Source organism: Macrotis lagotis, chromosome X, assembly GCF_037893015.1.
Source record: "Macrotis lagotis isolate mMagLag1 chromosome X, bilby.v1.9.chrom.fasta, whole genome shotgun sequence".
Classification (NCBI taxonomy): Eukaryota; Metazoa; Chordata; class Mammalia; order Peramelemorphia; family Peramelidae; genus Macrotis; species Macrotis lagotis.
Genome location: NC_133666.1, coordinates 57,447,149 through 57,471,042, shown reverse-complemented (window position 1 = coordinate 57,471,042; position 23,894 = coordinate 57,447,149).

Below are 23,894 nucleotides of genomic sequence, written 5' to 3'. Positions count from 1 at the left end.
AAATATCCATTTAGTCTTCAGCATCAGTGAATTCCTAAAGATTGGTGGACAAGGGAGAAAGGATCAATATTGCCATATAAACTTCCATTTGGAACCTCTATACCCTGCCTGATAGTTTTAATCAGAGAGTCTTATCTGTCTTTGTTACATGTCAAATGATTCACTACTGTAAATATAAGGGACTGGTAATGAATAGCCCCAATTTGAAGCAGTCATTAAAGCTGTAAGCTCCATATCCTTAAAGAGTGTGAGCCTGCATAATTTTTATACAAAAGCAATTTAAAATGGGAGATATAACAGCAGCCATTAGAACTAGCAGGTGAATTAGAGCCAACATAAACTTTAATCTATTTTGAATGCCAGCTTTATGCCTGTAAATTTCATTGGCAGTTTGTGAAAGAAAAAGGGCTACAATGGCCTCCATTCTCATCATCCATATATCACTGTAACAGATGAGTCAGTGTATGCATGAAATCGAATGAATTATATTCACTCTGATGAAAAATTGGAACATGTGGCAAATAAATATTTGGGTGTGATTAGGAAACAATACACTTGCCTTGTATGGCATGGGCTAGTCCGCTCAAAGAGATTTTTAGGTCTGTTAATCACCTTAGAGTCTTCTTCATGATGAATTTTGGGCAAAGCCATTTTGCTGCTTCAATTCTACAGACAGCTGCTCAAATATGCAATATTCCTGGCCAGCATTTCTGGACCTGAGTGCTTCAATAGCCCATGGTCCAGAGCCAGAGAAATTCTCTGTTGTTCTGGCCTGGGGAAGGAAAGGATTGCCAGCAAATGGAATCCTTATTCTCCTGTTAGACATTCATGGAGGAAAGAAGGTTGTTCCTTGGAAAAGAAAAGTCCAAGATGCTGTCAGTACCCTTGAGAAGGGCACCCAGCTCCTTCTTCGTTAAATGTCTTCCCTAACAGTAGCAGCAGCTACAACTCAGTTCTGTGGCAGCATTCCAGGGTAATAATGCACATGTTGAACAAAACACCTTTCATCTTCATAATGTTCCATTTGCCTGACTGTATGCTGATCCTTCCAAATGCAAGAACAGAATAGGGGGGTCTTCAGCATCTAAAATGGTCAGAAAATAATCTAGAAAGTGAGTGGGTCAAACCAAGTACTAGCAAATACTGTTGCCATCTTAAGGGAGGAAAAAAAAGAAGTCAAATTGCAAGGGAGGGTATTAAAACAAAGATCCTTTATCATTAATTGAATAGGAGTAGATAAAAGGAATTATGCAATTACATCTCTCATATGTCAATGTTAAACACTTCTTAATATCCCTATATATAAAAATAAATCATGATAATTTTCTGAGCTCCAATAAGCGTGGAGTAATTCAAGTTCACAGATCTTATATAGCAAATTCTTATGGAAATTTTTGATAGAAATTTTTTATTAGGTCTTTTCTTATTTTAGTTGCATTAACTTTTCTATGTAAAAGTTTTTAAAGTCATGTCATCAAATTTTTCTCTTATCTTTTGTGATCCTTATCTCTTTTATTTCCTTATGAATTCACCCCAAGCCTTAATTGGACAAAAAAAAATAATCTTGTTCTCTTTTAATTTTTTTCATGTTATAGTCTAATATTTAGGTCATATATCCATTTTGTTTTATTTGTTATATAGAAATATAATTTCTATATAATATAAAATGATATATAATTTCTCTACATAATATACAATATATATTATAAGATAATATATAGAAATATAATTTCTACTACACTACTTTTTAGATTCCCCAGAAAATTTTATAAAATTGTTTTCCCCCCATGTAACTTATGTGGTAGGCTTTGTCCTTCTTTTTTTTGTGCAAATGTTTTTTTTACATTAATAAAATATTCTTGTTTACAAGTAAACAAAATACCCCTCCCCCCATGAATATAGATAAACTTGCTTGGGTGAAAAAAGTAAAGGGGAGAGAAAAAAAATTAAATTAAAAAAATAATAGTAATAATTGTAGGTATGGCCAGGAGGTGCAATGGACAAAGCACCAGCCTTGGAGCCATGAGCACCAGAGCCCACATCCAGCCTTGTAAACCCAACAATCACCCAGCTGTGTGACATGCAAGCCACCCGATCCCCACTGCCCTGCAAAAACCAAAAAGAAAAAAAAAAGACCCAAAATAAAATAAAATAGTAACAATAGTAGGGGTGGCTGGGTGGCAGACAGAGCATTGGCCCTTGAGCCAGGAGCACCGGGGTCCAAATCCGGCCTCAGACACCCAATGATCCCACTGCTATGTGGCCCCAGGCAGGCCACCCAGCCCCACTTGCCCTGCACCCACCCCCAAATAATAATAACAAAAAATGTGCTTGAGTCTTTGTTCCAACACCAACAACTCTGTCACAGGTGGATCACATTCTTTATGAGAAATCCATCACAAAAGTTACTTCCATATTTTTCCAATGTTTCCATTGCTGATTGCAATTCCCTCCTTTCTTATTACTCCACTAACATGTACTATATTTTCTCTCTCCTGTCACTCTGACTCTGCTGTAGGATCACTGAGTGGCACAGCAGACAGATCCCTGGTCCTTGGGCCAAGAAGCCCTGAGCCCCCATACCACCCCTTAGGCCCAGAATCCACCTGGCCGTATGGTCCTGGGCAGACCTTCCAATCCCAGGCCCTTGCAAGAAGTAAAAAAGAAAATGTGTTATATCTGACCACTCTCCCCCCATGGTCCAGCCTCTCCTCCTTTATTCACATCCCCACCCCTTCCCCCTGCTCCCCCCTCCTTCTTACTCCAGATGTCTATACCCCATTGAGTATATTTGCTGTTTCCTCTCCTAGCCATCTCTGAGGAGAGCAAAGGTTCCCTCATTCCCCCTTGCCTCTCTCCTTCCATATCATTGCAATAGCTCATTGTAATAAAAAAAATCTTATTATGTGAAATATCTTGGACTATTCCCCCTCTCCTTTTTCTTTCTCCCATTCCATTTCCCTTTTTTTCTATTGACTCCATTTATACACCATATTTTATCTTTGAATTCAGCTTTCTCCTGTGCTTCAACTATAAAAGCTCCCTCTACCTGCTCTATTAACTGAGAAGGTTCATATAAGTATTATCAGTGTCATTTTTCTATGCAGGAATACATGCTCATTAAGTTACTCATATTTCCCCTCTCTCCTCCAATCTCCATGCTTCATCTGAGTCCTGTATCTGAAGATCAAACCTTCTGTTCAGCTCTGGCCATTCCAAAAGGAACATTTGAAATTCCCCTGGTTCATTGAAAGTCCATCTTTTTCCCTGGAAGAGGACATTCAGCCTTGCTGGGTTGTTCATTCTTGGCTGCATTCTAAGCTCTTTTGCCTTCCGGTATATTGTATTCCAAGCCCTACGAGCTTCCAAAGTAGTTGCTGCTAAGTCCTGTGTGATCCTGACTGCAGCTCCACGATATTTGAACTGTGTCCTTCTGGCTGCTTGTAATATTTTCTCTTTGACTTGGGAGTTCTGGAACTTGGCTATAATATTTCAAGGGGTTGGTTTTTTGGGATCTCTTTTTCGGGGGAATCGGTGGATTGTCTCCATCTCTATTTTGCCCTCTGCTTCTAGAATATCAGGGCAATTTTCCTGTAGTAATTCTTTGAAAATGATGTCAAGGCTCTTCTCCTGATCATGACTTTCAGGTATCCTAATAATTTTTAAATTATCTTTCCTAAGTATGTTTTCTATATCAGTTGTTTTTTCAATGAGATATTTCACATTTTCTTTTAATTTTTCATTTTTTTGGTTTTGAAATATTGATTCCTGATTTCTGGTAAATTCATCGATCTCCCTGAATTCTATTCTTTTTCTGAAGGATTTGTTCTCCTCAGAGAGTTTTCTTATCTCTTTTTCCATCTGGCCCATTCTGCTTTTTAAAGCATTCTTCTCCTCAATAACTTTTTCAACCGTTTTGTCTATTTGACCTAAGCTGGTTTTTAGCATGCTATTTTCTTCAGCATTTTTTTGGATTTCCTTGACTAAGCTGCTGACTTCATTTTCATGTTTTTCCTGCATCTCTCTCCTTTCTTTTCCCAGTTTTTCTTCTAACTCCCTCATTTGATTTTCAAAGTCTTTTTTGAGCTCTGTCATAGCCTGAGCCCAATTTCTGTTTTTCTTGGAGTCTTTAGATGTAGGAGCTTGTGCTTCCTCATCCTCAGACTGAGTATTTTGATCCTTCTTGGGCTCATTTGCAAAATATTTCTCAATAGTCTTCCTTTTGTTTCTCTGCTTGCTCATTTTCCCAGCCTGGGCCTGGTTTTGGGGTGTTTCCTGAGCTTTTGGGACACTCCCACAAGGGTCTCAGTGTGTGAGGCTCTGTCCTCCCTCCTGGTCTGTGAATGATCATAAATGCCCCCCTCTGCCATGGGGCTGAGGTGGGGGGGGGGGCGCTGCTGTTCTATGGGGGGGGCTGGACTGTGATCAGGATCTGAATGTGGTCAGAGCCCCAGAGTCCTGTTCCAGAGGCAGAAGACAGAAGAGCTCTGCAGTCTCTCTCTCTTCACTCCCCTCCCTCAGCTCAATGGGCTCCTGCCCTGGAGGCTCCTGCTTACCAGCTCCACCTGCTTCTGTTTCCTGGATCAGGGCTGGGGAAAGACCAAGCTGCTCTCTGTGTGCCCTGAGGGCTGGGCTCCACATGCTCGCTCTGGCAGAGGTTCCCCGCTGTTCCCCCACTTTGTGCACGGTGCTCCCCAGGGTGCAGCTCAGGAGACTCCCCCGCTGCTGTGAGCAGTGGCTCCCAGTGCCCTGGGGCTGCCTCCAGGAGGATGAAGTTCTTTGGCTCTGGTGGGCCACCCCTCTGGCGGGCTGCCCCTCCGACCCTGGGGAGCAGAGTCTTTCTGCTCTTTTCCAGGTTACCTTGAGTAGGAGAACTGCCTCACTGGGTCCCTTTGTGGGTTCTGTCTCTCAAAAGTTTAGTTAGAGTCCTTAGCTTATGAGTTTTATCAGAGAGCTCCTAAGACTCCATCCCTTCTTGTCACCATCTTCGGTAGGCTTTGTCAATGACTGAATTCCATTATATCTGATTTTCCCTTCTCTTGTCTGCTCTATGAACTGACTTATCAATTTTTAAACCAATAATAAGTATCTTTGCTGATTGCTACAATATAATATAGTGCGATGTATTCGAATGTTATTCCCCACTCCTTGTTTCCCTTAAGATTCTCTCTCCCTATCTGTATGTGTGTGTTTGTGTGTGTGTCTGTCTTTGTCTCAATGTCTCTCTCTGTTTCTCTCTGTCTCTGTCTCTGTCTCTCTGTCTCTCTCTCTGTATCTCTCTGTCTCTGTCTCTGTCTCTCTCTCTCTCTCTCTCTGTCTCTTTCTTTTGTCCTTGTATATTCTCAGAAATTTCCAGCTATTTTTATTTTTCTATAAGGACTTTTTTATGGGCATAACAAAATTTTTAGTATATTTTGAAATAATTCTTATTATCTTCCTTGTAAACAGTGATTCTATGATTTGCTCTTTGATGTTCTCATCATTTAGGATGTCATTATTTTTGAAATAGATTTTTATTGATACCTTTAGTTTTTACATTGTCCATATTTCCTCATTTATCTATCTGACACCCTCTGAATGAGAGAAATCCCACATGACAAAATTTTTATTAATGGAAAAGAGGAAAAGAACAAATAAGCACAAATAATCAATACATTAAAAAGGACACTATATGAAATATTTCACACCCATGGAACAACCTCCCAAAAATAATCTGCTAAGGAATAAGGGAAATATCTAATATCTTTGGGATTAACCTTGTTCTTTTACATTTTTTCATAGTTTTATAGCTATTTTCATTTGTACTATTGTAGTCATTTTGAATATTGTTTTATTGGTTTTACTTACTTTACCTTGCCTCAGTTTATATAAAATTTTCCCTGTTTCTCTCTAGTCGTCATATTCCTCATTTCTTACAGGAGTCAGATTCCATTGTATTCATGTATCAAAGCTTTTTGTCATTCCCTATTTAATGGGCATCTACTTCACTTTGTCTTCTTTGCTACTATAAAATGGGCTGCAATACTTATTTTTCTTGTATATGTGACCTTTCTTCTTTTGTTTAATCAGTGACTTTTAAGGTGTCATTATTATGTCCATTGAGTTCAATATCTTTTGCCTACACTCACTTTTTCAATTATGATGTTATTACATTATGGTATATAAAGAATCTATTATTATTTCTCTTTTTTCATTTGTTCATAATTTCTCTGTACCTTAGCCCATGTTCTCATTTTTTAAAGATACCATGTCACGTTGAGATATTTTGTGTGTTTATGTGTGTATTTGTATTTTTGTGAATTGTGTGAAATTTCAGAGACAATGCAGGCTCAGTGAAAAAAATGAAAATAGAAATTATTTTTTAGGTTTTTTCAAGGAAATGGGGTTAACTGGCTTGCCCAAGGCCACACAGCTAGGTAATTATAAAATGTCTGAGGCCAGATTTGAACTCAGGTCCTCCTGACTCCAGGGCTGGTGCTCTATCCACTGTACAACCTAGCTGCCCAGAAAATGGGAAGCTTTAAGAATGAGCACTTTCTCAAAATGGAATGTACCATTGTCCTCAGGCAGTAGCAGATTCCCTCTCACTGGAAATCAAGTACAGACTGTATGGCCACTTAGAGAGGTAGTCTTGATTAGAATTTTAAAAGCCTTTACTCTTCACTGCTACAGTGAAAAAGATAGTTGGATTTGATGTTCAAATCCTGATTATGATTTGGCTGAGTCATTTAACCCTTATTTAAAGTCACAGGATCCTTATTAGTTAAGTGAGTGTTTTGAACTAGTTGGCTTCTCTAAGATTCTTTCCAGTCCTGTATCTTTGGTCTTGTTGACCATTTTCAACTGGAATCTTTCGATTAGTAATTCAGTATTTGATTTAAAAAAAGAAAGAAAGAAAAACACGCTTCCCAGCTTTTCATTTTTTAATCATGATTCCATAGGCAACGCAGGCACCAGTCTGCCCCTTCCCCCAAACTTGAACTAATGACTATAACTATGACTTTGTGGAGATTAGGGAGAATGATTCTATCAAATAGGGTGTTAGAAAATCAAATAGTTGTAGGATAACATTCAGAGGAAATGAGCCTTCAACAGAAACAAGGACATTTTTGGGAATGTGATACTCTTTACTTCACTGGACCTTTCATCACCATTTTTAAATATAGAAAACTTTCTGATTTAGCAACAAAAATATTTTTATGAGCCTTAAGAGCAGTAAGGAACTAGGTTACTGAGAATTATAGCCTCTATAGGAACACTACCCAGTATATATTGAATACAGACAGTATTTCAAGACAGTGTAGTATGTTTTTGCTTTTTTTCCAAGTGATTCTTTTGTCAAATAAACATAATCCAGGGTAAATGAAATTGAAAATTTCAAGTAGTGCTAATCTGGCATTACATAATGACTTTTCTGACATTAATCAACTGTGCATTTAATTTACAAACTTGGAATGAATTTAAGTCCACTTACCTTTTTGTTCTTAGTGTATTAAAAGTTGTTCTGTGTTAGAATTAATTATGAGATTCAAAGCCTTTTCTATCATCACCCATTCTGTAAGAATAACCAGTCATATTATGTGTGTGCATGTATATAAGTTTGGGAAAGAAGAGGTATTTGACTGACTACCAGACTGAAGGTCTATAGAGCCATTATACTGACCTCATTATTATATGCCTATGGAACCTGGACAATCTATCAGCACCATGTCAGAAAACTGAATCGCTTCCATTTAAATTATCTTGGGAAAATTCTGAAGATCATCTGGCAAGAGAAAATACCAGGGGGCAGCTAGGTATTGCAGTGGTTAGAGCACTGATCCTGGAGTCAGGAAGACCTGAGTTCAAACCCAGCCTAAGACACTTAATAATTACCTAGCACCTACCTGTGCCTTGGACAAGCCACTTAAGCCCACTGCCTTGCAAAAACCTAAAAAAAATAATTACTTAGCTGTATGACCTTGGGCAAATCACTTAATCCCATTGCCTTGCAAAAACAAACAAACAGGGATGGTTAGGTGGAGAAGTGGATAGAGCACCAACCCTGGAGTCAGGAGAGTCCCTGAATTCAAATCCTGCCTCAGACACTTAATAATTGTCTAGCTATGTGGCCTTGGGCAAGCCACTTAACCCCATTGCCTTGTAAAAACCTTTAAAAAAAGAAATCTACTACCATACCTACTACTACTAATATTACTACTAGTCCTTTGTTATTGAAAAGGACCACATCAATCAAGCAAATGATTATGGTGTGAGGTGTATAATTATGTTGGAGGCAGCTTGGTGGCACAATGGATAGAGCACCGGCCCTGGAATGAGGAGGACCTGAGTTCAAACGTGACCTCAGACACTTAATAATTACCTAGCTATGTGGCCTTGGGCAAGTCACTTAATCCCATATTTTGCAAAAACTAAAGAGAGAGAGAATGAGAGAGAGAGATACCAGACACTGAAGTCCTTTCTTGATCTAAACTGTAAAGCCTTCAGACCTTATCACAGAGAGCACAACTACAATGAACTGGCCATATTTGACACCAGTCATATGCTTGCCAAAAAGATTATGTTATGGAAACCTCACAGGGGGGTAAACTCTCATGGAGGGGGGTGGGGTGTTCAGAAGAAGCAATGCAGGAACACTCAGAAGGTCTCTCTTAACTTTGGATTTGACTGTACAGCATGGGAGACACTGGCACAAGACTAGCCAGCATGGTGTGCCCTCAACAGAGAGGGTACTTTGCTCTATGAACAAGGCAGAATGGAAGCAGCTCAAGAGAAGCATGATATAATGTAAGTTTGGAATAAATACCCCCCCCCATGTTCACATGGACTATTTATTCATGCCCTGTAGTAGAGTATGGCATTCCAAACTCCTCTTGGTCTAATCAGCCACAGCTGGACACACTGCATCCCTTCTCCAACATAGTGATGTCATTTTCGTCTTCTATAACGAAGGACAAGAACCATCCAATAGCATGTGACATTAATGAAAATATTCCAACCCTCTGTTTCGTTCACTAGCAATTTCAAGACAAATAAATCTCTCCAGTTTTTCTCTTTCTCCTACTGAATTTTTGCCACTCATTTTCAGCTCAGTGAGTTCCTTCCCCCATACCCCACCCCACCTCAAATCTGTTTGAGAAAAACAAGTTTTGTCTTATATACAACTAAGAAGAGAATTCTTAGAAATTGTCAAAAGTAATAAAGAGAGAGAATAGCAGCAGTGGAACAGATTTGCACACCAAGGAAAATCAACAAGCTTGATTCCTTTACTTGGAGAAATATTCATCTCATGTATGTTCTTCAGTAACAATTGACTTTTAGAGAGAGAGAGAGAGAGATTTGCCTGCATTGGAGCTCTTTCTCTGTTTCAGACTGCAAAATGGATGAAGCTGAACATTATTAGTCAGAAACTGGTTGCAGCTGAGCTATAGGAAATGGGGACTCCAAAAGATTGCTTCTACCAGATCATCCCTCATGGACAATTGCAGGTACCTCTGTCATCCTCTTTTCTTTTTCTTAAGCAATGGGGATGATGATTTCTACCTTTACTATTTAAAACCATACTCTCCATGACTTTTGTCAGAGACAAAGTGTTCAGAGATCAGCAACTACAATTGGTTTTTTAAACATGAAATGCCAGTGAAGGGCAGTTGTGAAGAGCAGCATCCCAGAGAATCCCTAGTGGTTTATTCCTCTGGTTGCACTGATGAGGCCTGCTAAGATAAATTGGTCCTAAGAGAAGAAAATTTCACCTTGGTAGGGGGTAGGGGTGAGATTGTCAAAATTCATAATGAAACTTTCTGGAAATAGCCTGTGTAGCAAACAATAATCAGTAGCCTTGGCTTGTCAAATATAGGCCACTCTAAATCTTCTTGATGGAGACTTGCTTGCAGTTGATATTTAATAGTAGGACAGAGCCCATATAGCCTACCATCTAGCCCTCAGAACCAAATCATTTTAGAAACTTTGCCTCAGACCCCCCTGAGCAAAATGCCACTTTAATGATAAGACCAGGCTGGGGTAAGATGATCAACATTGCAAAATACCGTAGTGAACAAAACATGAAGAAACCACAATAGATTATGCCAATTCTAGCTTTGGGTCACATTATTTAAGCTGTTTGTGTTCCTCCTCTAGTCTGCTTTATCCACTTGTACAGGCCTAAGTAAAAATAGTTTAGCTTTTCTAAGAAAGGTACAATACAATATTTCTCTAAAAAACAGCCCACAGCATGACTATGCTGAGAGTAATTGCCAATTTTCATCACAATGATTTTTGCTGAGAAGAATCAATAGTCTCTTTTTTATTCACCTCTGAGGTTAGGAATGGATTAGACTCTCCCTCTTAGTCATATTGTGTACATTGCTTTATAATGACCCACCTACAGGTAAGTGCCTGTTTTTCAGAAAGAATGACGCATTTTATCTGCTGGTTATATGTGATAGATAGGCAGGAGAAGCACACCTACTGGTTTTATGGAATATATATAAAAAATTCACAGCAGGGGTTAAAAATAAATACTTTTAATGATGCTGAGTTTTCAGTCAAGTTCCATATTTGTAAAAAAACAAAAATAAAAATAAAGCCTATAAAATTCAACTGAAGCTTATGGAATAATGAATCTCTCTTTTCTCCAGGGAAGCTAGTAGAAAGACATAGGTTCTCTTTTTAAAGTATTCTACCCCATGAACTATAAATATCAAGATAAGATTTTGGTTCACTATGATACTCCCTTTATGAGCTGCATTTACAGACTTAAGCTGACTAGAACCCCTTCAGTTAATCAGGACTGCTACATACTTGGATATACAATATTGTAGTACTAGTAGTTGAAAATGACATCCTGGACAATAGACATGAGCCCAAACTTTCTATATCTTCCCAACTTAACTAGCATGTTTAAGAACATTTAATAGTTTGCAAAGAGTTTGGTATCTGGCATTTCATTGTAAAAATATTTTGTGCCAGGATCAAAAAGATGTAATAATATTATTGGGGAGACTGTACTTTATGCATGTAAGATGAACTATTTGCAAGAATGTTTAAGGATACTCCTCCTTTCTCTCCTCTATACCTCTTTCCAATAACCACACTCAACATGGCCAGGTGAGAACATCTCTCTTGAGTCATACAGTAATGGTTTTAGACTAGGAGAGAGAAGTCTTTGGAAAAACATTGAATAAAATGAAATGATGCTGTACAATAGGTGCATTGATAGAGACTGAGGAAATTTGGTCACACCCTTGAGTCTTCTATAAAATAGCAAGACATTTTGGTATCCAAGAATAGAGAAGAAGGAGAGTAGTTCCAGAGAACCCCTTGAGAGGGAATTGCTTGAGGGAAGGAAAAGTCTCTGTCTTCACCTATAACCTTAACTAGAAAATGACCCTCAGAATTTTGGAGAATCATTGAATTTAGATTTGTTACTGTTGCCAGAATCTGCATAATTTGGCAGAAAACTATTCTGAAGAGGATCATTGTGCTGTCTCTAGCAAGAACATTTCAAGGTTCTTTAAGTAAGACATACTCTGTAAGCTTGAGCCCACTTTCCCCTTGATTCATGAACTTGTAGAAAACTTTCATCTATTTGGTGGGGGGAGGTATTTTGTGCCAATTATTTTTACTATACTAACTTAATAAAATGCTTCCTTTCTAGGAGTTAATTAAATGTTACTATATTAACTGATACTCTTTTAAGTGATCTTGTTGTTGGGAACTGGTGACTTGTGATACAATAAGAACTGCTCCTTATCCCCTTAAGGCCCTTAATACCCTGCAGGAGAAGAAGCAGTTACCCTAGGGGACCCAAACTTCCCTCACAAGTGGGATTTGGGAGAGTAGAATCACTCTTCTTCATGTAGTGTGACAGAAAAATCACATTTCAACAAAAGAACCCCTGTATAATGTGAATTGTAGGTGGTGCTAGAAGACAAAAGATGGCAAGAACAAAAAGTGAGACCATTAAAGACAACCCATTCAAGGAGTTGGAACTCAGACTTACAATATGAATAGGATTTAGAGAGTAATGAGAAGGTGTTGCTGGTAAGTAAATATAAATAAAATTACAATAAATAGAAAAACTTAAGGTATGTTTTCTAATTCAGGATGGGGAGCATGGGTTGATTCCAATAGGAGAATTATCTTCTCTGATCAATCAAGTTGGAAAAGGACAAAAAAGTGTATGTTGAAAAATAATTATATGACACTTCCATCCTTTCCATTTCTTTTATTCTCACAATGAAAAACTTTGTAAAGACAAAGTAGATTGAGGAGATTGGTCTATAATAGTTATGTGATACAATTAGCCAAAAACCCACAGGGTGAAAAGTGAACTTGGATTTTATAAATTCCTGAAGGTTATAGCTGTGGATCAAGTTTCAAAAATGGTTTAGTTCATGTTAATAAATATATAGTAGTTTGCTACACTTGCTTGGTATTTTCTCAAAGGTCACATCACTCATCCATCACTTCTTTGAGAAAGATTCTAGGAAGATTCATAGCAGGAGGTTGCCCATTTACTTTGTCATTTCTCCAAGAGGAAATCAATCCATGGGATTAAAAGTTTCTTTGGGAGCAGACTCTGACAGACCTGTGGCATGCACTTAGTGGAAAGTTATAGTATTGATCTCAAACTATAATTGATGGACCATCAACTGCATTGGATTTATTCAGTTCAGTGACTTAGCCAGTAAAACTATGACCATATTCCATAATCTTGCTTATATAATGCAAGGTCTGAATGAAGCCTAGAAAGGAAGGGAGTAGCATGAGAGCTATATCTCTTACATTGAAATCACAAGACATTATTTTTCCCCTAATTTTTTTATCCAGGACATTTTGTCCTAAATTTAGGAAATTAAAATTTTCTTTTCAATATGGAACTTTAAGAGGTTTGGATATATTCAAATTATACCAAAAAATGACCTCAATGAAAAAAGGATAAAAGGTGAAACTTTGCCTGAAATGCTATAAAATAGCATAGTTTCCAATCAACAACATTTCCACAAGAAGGTTTATAATTAAAGACTGTAATCTATGTGTTAATTTTTAGAGTGTCTGGGGAAAGAGAAAAGGGGTTTACAAAAAGCTAGTTTGAAAAATGTTTAGCCTTGTGGTCTATGCTTTCCCCTAAATTTCTCATTTAAAGAAATGTGTTCTACATAAAAGAATGGAGGAGAAAATCATACTTCTTGATTAAGTTCTTCATTTAATTCCACCCTTTTTTGTTGAGTTTTTTCATTAACTCTGGCTTTTTCTTTACCTTGGATTTCAGTATCTTACTTAACTTCTTAGCTCTGGTGTATGTGTGCATCTTATCCCTTTTCTGGTTATTTTACCATTAACTCTGGATTCTCCTTTTACCTTGGATTTTGTATCTTACTTAACTTCTTGTTTTGTATTTTGTTTTTGCAAGGCAATGGGGGGTTAAGTGACTTGCCCAAGGTTACACAGCTACTTAATTAAGTATCTTAGACTGGATTTGGGCTCAGATCCTCCTGACTCCAAGGGGCCAGTGCTCTATCCACTGTGCCACCTAGCTGCCCCCCTACTAACTTCTTAGCTCTGAGTGTGTATGTTTGTGTTTGTGTGCCCCCACACCTCAGAGGCTTTGAAAATTTCTCATTTGATCTTCACACCAGCCCTAGGCCAATGTGTCTTTATTATCCCCATTTGACATATGAGAAAACTGAAGCAAACAGAGGTTAAGTAACTTGTTCAGGGTCATTCAGCTAGTAAACGTCTGAGGTTCGATTTGTGCTCAGGGCTTTCTGACTAGGTTCAATGCTCTGTCCATTGTAGCATCAACTGCCTTCAGAAACCACTAACCTCTTCCATTTTGTCTCATTCCCAGGCATCCTATTATTTTTACAACCTCTCTTGATGAAGCCTAAGATTTTGTTACTTTTTTTATACTATGCCTGCTGCTATATTTTACTATGCACTTCTATTGGAAATGTAAATGGACAAGAACTCCCACATATTTGTTTGTCTTCTCAGACAAACAGCTGGCCAGCCATCCCTTGCCCACCTCATTTTTGTGAAACTGACTTTTTGAATTCAAGTGTAAATCTTTATATTTCTCCTTATTACATTTCAGCCTTTTAGATTTAAAAATTTCACTCTGTGATCATAAGTTTCCCAGTGCCTCTTTAGTCCTAAATTCATTCTGTATTTTCCCATCAGTCTCCACTCACTTCCCATGTCCATAGTTTCTGTTGTTGACCCTCCTGATCTGATCTCATTTTCTCCATTCAGTCAGTAACTACCTACATTGTACCAAATACAGGGCTGTGTGCCAAGGATGTTCAAAAAGGCAACAACAACAAAAAATCCCTGCCTCTATGGATTAATCTTTGAGTTTGCTTTTCTAATAAGTTTTACATTGCAATAAGCAGTTTTTAATTGCTTACTATGTTTCCAGGAGGTCTGCTAAACGACAGGGATAAAAAGTGGCAGCAATATATCCCCTTACCTCAAGGAGCCTACATTCTAATGAAGAGCTAAGAAGCAAAAATGGTTGGTAAATTAAATGCGATCTCAAAGGGAAGACACCATGGGGTGGGGGGGGAGTAGGGAGGTACTTGCTGCAGAAAGTGATATTTGAGTGAGTCTTGAAGGAAGCCAGTAAGTACTGTTGAGGAAGGAAAACATTCCAGGCATGGGGGCAGTCAGCAATAAGACACAAGCTCAGGAAATAGAGTGTTATGGATGATGATTAACAGTAAAGTTGACATTGCTGAATCACAGAATTTGCAAAGAGTGATAAAGTATAAGGCAAGAAGAAGGGTTCACTTTTCAGAGGGGCTTTAAATTCCAAAAAGAGCATTTTATATTTGTCCTCTGAAGTAAGAGGAAGATACCAAAGTTTTTAGAGTATGGAAGTGACATCTATTTTAGGAAAAAAATCACTTTGAAAGTTGAATGGAGGATAAATTGGAGAGGGGAAAGAATAGAGATAGGCTAATCAGAGAACTTTTTGAGTAGTCCAGGTTTGAGGTTATGAGTTTTCAATGGAATGTTAGCGGGGCATTTGGAAAGACTAGGATGTAAGAGGGAAAAGGACCCACATGTACAAAAATATTTATATCAGCTCATTTTGGAGTAACACAAATTTGGAAATTGAGGGGATGCCAATCAATTCAGGAATACCACCACTGAACAAGTTGTGGCAAAAATGATTGAGATGGAATACCTTTGTTGAGTAAGAAATCATGAACAGGTGGAATTCAGAAAAACCTGGAGAGACTTACATGAACTGATGCTGAGGGAAGTGAACAGACCTGGGAAAGCATAGAACACTTTAATAACAACATTGTGTGATGATCAGCTATGATCGATTTAGCCTTTCTCAGGAGTTAACAAAGATCATTCTAAAAGACTTGTGTTAAAAAATGCTATCCACACTCAAAGAATTATGGAGTCTGAATGCAAACAAAACATAGTATTCTCATGGTTTCTTATTTGTTTTTTCTTTCTCTTGATTTTCCCCCCTTTGTTTTTTGTTTTTTAGTTTTTGCAAGGCAATGGAGTTAAGTGGCTTGCCCAAGGCCACACAGCTAGGTAATTATTAAGTGTCTGAGACCGAATTTGAATTCAGGTCCTCCTGACTCCAGGGCCGGTGCTCTATCCACTGTGCCACCTAGCTGCCCCTCCCACTTTGGTTTTGATTTTTCTTTCACAGAATGACTAATAAGGAAATAGGGTTAAGATGATGGTACAGGTATAGCCTATATCAGATTTGCTGTCTTGGGGAGGAGGGAGGAGAAAAATTTGAAACTCAGAACAATTGTTGATCTTCTTGTCAGTTTAATGCATTTGAACACTAAATAGATTAATACATGAAAAAATAAAAAATTGAAAAGAAAGGGATGTATACAAGATGCATCATTTAGTAACAGGCTATACATACACACACACACACACACACACACACACACACACACACACACACACATAGTGGGATGAGTCACTGAATTGAAGAGCTGGAAAGGTGATTTTCCACTGCAGAGAAATAGCAATATTCAGAAGTGGGAAGTATTGAGAGAACAGTGAACAAGTTCTAATTTGGTCATACTGATCATGATGTTCATGCCTTTCAGTCATCCAGTTTGAGATCCTCCTACTTATCTTGGAGATAATAGCATTCATTAAGCATCTATCATGTACTAAATGCTGCTGGGTATTGGTGCCACAGAAATAGAAGCTCCCCTTGGGTAACTTCTATTCTTTCACATGAGATAACACACACACATACATGTGTGTATGTATATGTATGTATGCACAAATACATGCCTAGTAAATACAAAATAAGTGCCCAGTAGTCAAGGAGGGAGCATATTAGCAGTTGGAAGGGAATCAGAAATGTGACAAGTGATCTCAGTTCCTGGAAAAATTGTTATTGGCTTATTGGTTAATCTTTTCCTGTCCTTTCCAGTTCAAAGACCATTGTACTTGAGAGAGAAAACAGAACATTAAGAATTAATGAGTTCTATTTGTTCCTGTTCTGTTCTGTTCTTGTGATCCCATGCATTCAAGTCATCATTCTATAGTCCTTTGATCCCCACTGTAGTTCAATTGCACTTGACTTTGCTTTCCTTCCCCAACCTCAACTCACTATGTGCATCAGACCTCCTGAGTCTATCCTCTTGGGGTCATGCCCTGCTTGAGTATTCATCTTCTGTCATTTGTTTTTGTTTCCATCTTCTCTGTATCTTTATTAAATCTCTGTTGATTGCTATATTTATTACTTTTGCATTCACATCCGTCTCTCTCCATCACTACCCATTTTCTTTCTCTACAGAATTTTTTCTGTTTGTGTCTTTTAAATTTCATTCTTCATCACAATTCAGCAAGCCTTTCAGTGCCTCCTGTCTTTAAGGCAATATGATAGTTACCAAGGCCAAAACAAAATGGCCCTTGTCCTCAAGATGGGAATTGTTATAAACTGATTGGAAGATTCCAGACACATTGAGAAGGAACTAAGAGTTAACCATTAGAAAGATGAAAAAAAGCAGAGGGAGGTTCTTTAGTGAATGGTGCCCCATCCCTCCTAGTATGACTTTCCCTGTTGAATTGGAACCCATCATGATCCTAACCTATTTTTCCTCTGAATTCTCCAAAATCTGTCCTCTAAAACTCAAAGGTACACGGATAGTGACAGATTTTTCCTTCCTTAGTAGAGCTATTTTCTCTACATCTGCACAGCATTCCCTGACCAGCTGTGAGATTTATCTCGCATCATCCAATGGGTTGGTTAACCTGATTGGGAAATGATGCATTCTAACCTGTCCTACAGGCTGACAGCCACAGATTCCTCCAGAGAGTAATCTGAGCCCAGCCACCCACAGCCTATGGAAACAGTAAGACTGGGAGACAGCTGAGTTTCCAAATCTAATAACTTTGTCAACCTTTCAGTAGTTATTGAGACTCTATGGGTATTTGGATATCTGTTCTTTAAAAGAAAAGAAAAGAAAAAGCTACAAAAGCTCTTTGTTTCCCTATGTAGAAGTAGGCTTGAGGACAGCATTGATCCCTTCATCACCTTTGCTTGCTATCTGTTCTGAAGACCTATAGTGTCTTAGGGCTGTCAGTGAAAATAAGTAGAAGGCAGCTAGAATTGGACTAATACCTGAATTTTCCATGAAATTTCTAGGAGTCCTCCAGATTTGGGTTGCCCTTCATTTCTCTTTCATTGCCCCATATTTGTACCCTTTGGGTGTCATTATCAGTCCCAGGAATAACAGGATACAGTCACATTATGATTGGGAGTAGGCAAGGGGGCCTTTGGGAGATTGGGCCCATTCATTGAGTCAATTTTATTCTGACAAAAATCAGATCAAACTATTGCAAACTTAAGAGATAGAGACTCATGCAGGATGCTTTTAAATGGTGAAGGGCTATCTACATTGATCATGTCATGGAGGTGAGTCAGTTCAGCTATTTTGCCATTTATAGCAGCAAGACTGAACTTCTGACGTTGATAGCAGCACTAACTGCAGCAGCAGCAGCCGTTGTAATAGTAGTAGTGTCAGTAGTAACAGAAATAGTACCAATGGCAGCACAGTTGAAATAGCAGCAGCAGTATCTGTGACAGTGATAGTGAAATTAGCAGCAGCATTAATTCTAAGAGTAGTTCTTGATCAGGGCAGCTGAGAGGCCCTGCAGTGGACACATTGCTGGACCTGAAGTCAGCAAGATTCATCTTTCAGTTCAAATCTGTTTGCAGCACTTACTAGCTGTGTGACTTTGGGTAAGTCACTTTACCCTATTTGCCTCAGTGTCCTCATCTGTAAAATAAACTTGAGAATGAAATAGCACTCTATTATCTTTGCCAAGAAAATCCCAGATAGGGTCACAAAGAGAAAACAGCTGAACAACAGAGTACTTGATGGCACAATTGCATTTCTTTCAGGTAGCTAAATCAGTTTCCTCATAAGAGTACATTAAAATAGGTAGCCCACCCATTCTCCAAACCTTGGAAAGTACCTGGATGTGGATCTAAATTCAACTCTTTCATCAAAATCTATTCCTTTTTGGTGCAATTCCATTAGTTCTTATTGTTTTATTAAGTATCAGTAAAAGTAATGAATTTTATCTATTGAGTTTTTGTTCTCTTATGTTCACTAACTCTGTATTTTCCTGTGTTTCTCAAAGGTCCCTCAAAAGAAAATTCCAGAGAGATCTTTTAAGTTCTTCCTCTGACAAAGCTTACTGTGTGACCCTGCACTGGGTCCTACACTTCTTAGTGCCCTAGGGAACTTCTAAGAATTTCAGAGGCAGCAAAGATGCCAATCAGCATTGGCAGATGGAGTTCCTTTACCTATGTTTTTTTTTCTCATGAATGAATTCACAAGAGGTAGATATGATTATTCTTGTCCTTCCTTATTGAAAGAGATCAAAATTGCATTGCTATGTTAGAGAAAAGTTACACTGTATTTGATTGTGGCTGATCAGACCAATAGGAACTCAGAATGCTTTACCATAGGTCAAGCACAGATGATTCATGTGAACACCTACTGTGTTTACTCTAGAATTAAATATGTCACATTTCCTTTGAGCCACTTACATACCACCTTGCTCATATATTTCAGAACGCTCTCTGATAAGGGTACACCATGCTGGGCAGTCCTGTGCCAGTGTCTCCCATGCTGCATAATCAATTCCAAAATTCTTAAGATGCTGCAGCTAGGTGGTTGCAGTGGATAGAGCACTGGCCCTGGAGTCAGGAGGACCTGAGTTCAAATCCAGTCGCAGGCACTTGATATTTACTAGCTGTGTGATGTTGGTCTAGTCATTTAACCCTATTACTTTGCAAAAAAAATCACAATTCTTAAAAAAGACCTTCAGAATGTCCCAGTATCTCTTCTTCTGACCCTCCATGAGTGCTTGCCATGTGTGAGTTCTCCATAAAATAGTCTTTTTTACAAGTGTACATCTGGAATTTGAATAATATGGGCAGTCCATCCAAGTGGTGCTCTCTATAGTAACCTCCTCAAATCACTACAGGCAACTGACTGCCTATTTTACATGTCCCTATTTCCATTCATGTTAATATCCCTCCCACGTTCTTTGTTCTACAAAAATCAACTAATTTTTGACTTACCTTATCATTTTTAAAAATCCTTTGATTAAGGAACCATTTTATTTTCAAATGTTTGACCTTTTTCTCAGTGACAGTTACTTTACTACTAGTAAAAGAAACATTCATAATGTCTATTTGCCATCTTTCCCAAAACCATTTGGGTTAGGTCTCATAGGACTGCTTATAGTATTTTTGTGAAATGTTTCCATCTTGAAGACATGGTTACTGAGTAAGCCTGGCTACGCCTATTAGAAGTGATGGAACAAAAGACTCAGAAAAGAAAAAGATTGTTATAGACATCTTGATGCAACCTAAACCTCAACCAGTTGTTTTTCCATAAGCAGAAATAACCTATCCATCATCCAGTGGCTCCAGATTTTCCTTTTCTCCCCCTCTATATCAAAATCTGTAGTTGTAATTTTGCTATATCCCTTTCTTTCTTATAAATCTTTTTGTACTAACATTTGATCTACTCTTGGGTTCTAATTTCCAAATGACTTTCTGTACTATGATCATAAAACTTATACTATTTCACTTATCTGTCTGAAAGAACATTTCTCTCAGGCTTGAGTAAATGACCTTCACCTCCTCTTTTGAATTTTAAGGCATTGGGGCTCTCTGGAATGGTTAACTCATCAGTCACTCTCTTCTCCCTCCCTAATCAAGGTTTTACTCATGGTTTTTACAACTTAGGACTGTCCACTGTTGAATAGCAAGTTTACTTTTCTTTAGTTTTTTTGTGTATTTGTGTGTGTGTGTGTGTGTGTGTGTGTGTGTGTGTGTGTGTGTGTGTGTTCCTTCACCATATTTCATATGCCCAATTATGGCTCAGTTTCTTAACAAGCATGTTTTCATTGTTCTGCTACTCAGGTACCTTATTGGGACATGGAAATGACCACAGGTTCTTGAAGGCATTTGAAGTTGAATGCATTCTCTAGCAGGGCATTGCAAAATGGAAAAGTTTAAGTTTAAGCTCTGCTGACCAATTATATGTCTGTTGTCTAAAGATTTATCTAGTAAGTCTGAAGGGGTTTGGCATCAGTCAATTGACTCTTCAATTTGCTTTTTCAGATATAGAAACTCTTAAGAATCATCTATTAAGATTTAGAAGAATTGCCATCATTCTTTGGTAGAGAGTATATCCCACAGTGCTGTCCCCTCCAAATTAATGTATTCCTTGTTTGATTTTTGTTTTGCAGATTGTGTTGTTTAGCATTCTTTGTTTCTTTTTTTTAATTAGACATTGCATGTTTTTGAAGACATGCACCCATCTTATTTGAATTCTTGTTTTTTAGTATGTAATTGTGTATAGCACTTTCTGACAATTCATTTTATCTTATTGATGAATTCATTTTGCACCTTCATTGTAAATTTGCTTTGTTATTTTTTTCAATTTGACAATTTAATTTTTCTCATCCATTCTCTTTTAAGATTATCTAATTGTGGGAATATTTTGTTAGTTTCTTCAGAACATTTATTTTCCTTGTTCAGCAGTTCAGTAGTCTTTCATTTTCATTTGTATCTGTTTCTCCTCTTTTTAAAATAGTTCCTTCTTTCTCCTTGTTTAGAGGTTAGTAGGATGGTTTCCTAGGTTTCTTTCTCTTATTTCGGAGTTTATAGGATAATTTCCTAGGTTTTTGCTTTTTCTTAACTGGATACTAAATTCACCAACCCTCTTTTCCTAAGCTTAATGTTTTCAGGGATACATTTTAGAGACATTTAAGTTAATGTTTATAGGTACCATTTTTATTTCTTTGAAAGTTGCTTTAGCTTTATCCCATTAATTTTGACACAATTTGCTTTCATTTTATTCTCTTTCAGATAGCTATTTTCCCTTTGACTTGTTATTTTACCTACTCATATTTTAGGATGCTGCCTATCATGGCCCATATATCATCCCATAGAACCTATTTTCTCTATCTTCTCACCCTCACTGTGAGGAGTAGGGAGAAAACAGACATGCCCTCTCCCATCCCTTGGTGTGTGAAATGGTTTTAAGAAGTATGTACCCTAAAATATCTATTTGCTTTTAATAAAACCTTTTGTGGAGAGACTTGCCTACTCATTCCAGTTCAAAATAAATCTCCCTTTCTAGCCCTAAGGTCCTCTTTATGCAGAGATGAAAGATTCATTTCATAGAGAAGTTAAGAGACTTACCCATGGTCATAGAGCCAGGAAATGTCAGGGTCAGGGCTATGAAAGGATTGGAAGATGAGAAAAAGGGTTAAAAAGGAATTGAAATAAGTTTATATTGAGAAGTAAGATCCATCTTCATAGAAGATGATAAAAGTAGATGAAGACATCTTTATCTACAAAAAGAGTAATTTCTGAAATCAAAGTCTTGAAAGTAGAATTTTTGGGATCATGATGAAGATACATAGAAATAAGAGCTGGTACTAGAGTTTCTGGGAATTTTAGGAAAAGATTTATAAAGATTTTTATATATTCTGATACCATTTTATCTTAAGGATTTCTAGGTTGGACTTACCCTTAGTTTTAATTTTTTCCTGGGGTATTGGGGGGCAGTGTGGCAGAATAATAATGACAAGATTTTAATAATGGTGAAGCAAGTATAGTTTTACTAATTTTGCATATGACAAAAAGTAATTCATGGAAAGATAAAGTTGTTTGTACAAGATCACATAGCTAGTTAATATCAGAGCTGACACCCAAACTCAGGTCATTGGAATCCCCCTAAATGCTCCATCAATGCTCTGACCCCTTACAACCTCCCACCACTCCTGGAGTGTTTCAGGTTGAATTAATAAACAGTCATTCACTTTTCAGATTAAATTATTTTGAAAAATGGCTATTCCTGATTGGTGGAAAAGATCCCCTCCAGCAGAATGATTGATATATTAGTAGGTGCTGAAGAAATGTTTGCTAAATGAGTTAAATGAATGAATATAGTTCATTTATTTTCCAGCAAGGAAGAAGCAGGGTTATCTTTTATTAATGCAGTAAAATAAATATTTTCTCTTTGGATGTAATGCCTTTGACTTTTATAATTTTATTGTGAGTTATGAGGCACTAAAAATGATAACTTTCAACCTGTTTTTGATTAGTTTGTCAAATTATATTTATTAACAATCCCCTAGATAATTTTTAAGTAGTAAATTTTTAATTACCATTGACTTGACATCTTAAGGACACTGAATATCTTTGTCATTTACACAACAGATAACAAAGTAATCCAATTTTCTGGTCTCCTACAAATGCTCCCTTCCAAAAATATAGAGCCTTCTACCCATGGTTTAAATTAGTATTACCCTTAGTCTAGCAACCACCATCAATTACTAATCTTGTATTATTGGCTCTAGGGAAAGATTAAAGGCAAAGCTGAGTTGGAGCTGACAGTTTGGTTATCACATCTGGAGTAAATGAAAAGCATGGCCTGAATCCATCAGGGGGGATTAGTTAAATGTGAGAAAATTACTGATGTCCTTTTACACATGTAAATTCTAACTAGTGGCAGAAATGGGGTATGGGACCGCTGACAGCCATCTCCTATTTCCTCACAACTAGGGAACAGGCTTTGTGAAAGTCCAAGCATATGTCAGGCGAGATACTGAATTATGAGATCCCCTTTGCTGTCTTACTAATTTCAGTTCAAACATGGTGGTGCACAGTTTGACCCGTTATTTGGAGAGGAAAGTGTGCTTCTTTAGAGTCTGGTACATATTAAGACTTCTTAAAATGTGACTGTCTGGGATGGACATTGATAAGCTGGAAAATGACAATAAGAAGCAATGCAGAACACTGAAATGTCTTGAGTTCATCTCAAATGATAATGAACTGAAGTACCTGGTAATGTTTAACCTATAGAAGAAGAGAATGTGGGGCAAAGCATAGCTTGCTTCAGGCACTGGAAAAGCTAAACCTTTTCTAAGACTGAATCATCAGCTAAAAGCCAGAACTTGAATAGTAGTCTGAGGAACTTAGATTTCTTTTGTTGAATGATTAGAAATCATATTTGCTTCTTGAGCAGGGGAGTGATATAGGCAGATATATACTTATGAAAGATGAACTGGGACATTGTGTGAAGGATTTAGTGGATTAGAACAAGTGGAGTTACAAAGATTTCAGTAGTCTTATGCCATAATCTTTCTGTAAGAGAATGAGGAATGAGATTGGAGAAGAACAAATGAAATTTCCTTTGTGTAGAATGGCATCCTATCCCTAGTCATTCAAAGTTCAGATCAACTCTCCATCCCTGATACTCTCACTCTTCATCTTAGTGCCCTGTACCACACACTGTGCAGGGTGTTGGAGACAACCAATTCATAAAGAAAATAGTTGCTGCACTCAGGGA